This window comes from Alexandromys fortis, unplaced genomic scaffold (genome assembly GCF_014885135.2).
Source record: "Alexandromys fortis isolate MF-2015 unplaced genomic scaffold, M_Fortis_MF-2015_v1.1 scaffold_184, whole genome shotgun sequence".
NCBI lineage: Eukaryota > Metazoa > Chordata > Mammalia > Rodentia > Cricetidae > Alexandromys > Alexandromys fortis.
Window position 1 is genome coordinate 1,408,182 of NW_026068125.1, and position 2,015 is coordinate 1,410,196.

Below are 2,015 nucleotides of genomic sequence, written 5' to 3' on the forward strand. Positions count from 1 at the left end.
TTAATAATTCCATAAGGCCACAGTCTCAATTTTTTTAATTCAAAACCATATCTAATCTATAAAATTGAAACTTAGCACTTAAGGGTGCTTGCTGTTCTTGCACAGGAACCCAGCTGCAGTTCCCAGGACCCATTTGGTAGCTCACAGTTATCTGTAACTCCAGTTCTAGGGAATCTAATGCCCTCTTCTGACCTCTGAGGGTATCAGTCACATATGTGGTGCATATACATACATACATACAGGCAGCACTGAGACACATAAAAATATTTTTTTAAAAAAAGGAAACTAAGAGTATGGCATGGTTGTGTTAGGCTGTTAACAGAGGTCCTTTGAAATGCTGAATGATCTGGGCCATCTTCTCCTATCAGAGATTTCTCAGTGGGTCTTTCTTGATCAAACCTGATTTTTCTTAACCCAGAATGAATCCACAGCTTCTCATTTCCTACAGAAACAAAAGCAAAACTTCTTCTCCAAAGTAACATATTTATTTATTTATTTATTTATTTATTTATTTATTTATTTATTTTTGGTTTTTCGAGACAGGGTTTCTCTGTGGCTTTTTTGGAGCCTGTCCTGGAACTAGCTCTGTAGACCAAGCTGGTCTCAAACTCACAGAGATCTGCCTGCCTCTGCCTCCCGTGTGCTGGGATTAAAGGCTTGCACCACCATCGCCCGGCAGTAACATATCTTTTTATTTAAATTTTGAAGTCAAGGCATTTTAAAAATACATATATTGGATTAATTGAGCAGCATTTATAATCAAATGTCTTTTAGCAGCTGTTTCTTCTTCCTCAGCAGTCATGCAATTCAAAGACAACACAATAACATACAGTATCCAGACTCTCAGTGTATTTTCCATCTTTATGTGGCTTTTTCTGAACACATGAGTTTTTAATTTGCTAAGCAATATGGGTAGGATTAAAGCTAGCCTGAGCTATATAGGACCATGACACAGAAATCCTCAAACAAAAAAAAAAATAACCCTGTAGGTTGCCTGTACTCTGGTAGGTTCCTCACAACCATGTGCAAAAGGTAGCATTCATTAGATTCAGTTGGTTATGAAGAAGAGGATGAAGGATTAGTAAGGTTCAAGCGGTCCAAGGGGTTGGATAGAATCAAGACTCATTGAGTATATGTCTGAAATTGTCATAAGATAAATTAAAATTTTTTAACAAGAATAGAAAATGTATATACTTTAATTCAGTAATTACATATTTCAAAACATCCCTAAGGAAATACTTTGAAATGTGGGCCAATACACATCCTAAAATATTTATTACACCTGAAATAACTAGAATATTTAAATGTAAACACATAGTAAAAAGACATTTGACACATTCTGGTGTGTCTTTGATGCCATTATATAGTTGTAACAGATAATCATGACCTCAGTGATTGTGTAGGGCAGAACTCACACTGTAGTCATGGAGATAGCAAAGTACATTTTCCAAAAATATTTCACAGAGAAGTTTAGAAGGAAATGTCAAAATGCTAATAGTGTGTAGTATTTGCGAATGTTAAGTTTTTTAAATAAAATTTTATCCATCCAAATTTTCTGTGTCAGGTACATATGATGTTTGTGGTAAGAAAGCAGAATGATCATAAATATGGTGCTAAATCTGCTAGATTATAGTATTAGTCATTTTATCAGTTTTGAAGCTAAGTTTTGGGGATGGAAGACAATCCTCCACTTCATTGTTCTTATTAAAACAAATGTTTTCTTGGAAGCTGAAGCAGTGACTATTTGGGAAGTTAAGGTGCGCATGCATGGGGGAGGGTGTCTCTTGAGATAAGGCACTTAAGTTACAGTGACAATCCATCTTTAAATGCACACACACAAACACACACACATGCACATATATACATACATGCATGCATGCGCATACTCATACACATGCACACATTTTATGCAGAAATACAAGCACACACACAACTGCGTGTACACACACACACACACACACTCTCAGAAGAGGAGTCAGTGGTTGCTACAGTCTGTTTTGTTTCTCTGGCAGCAC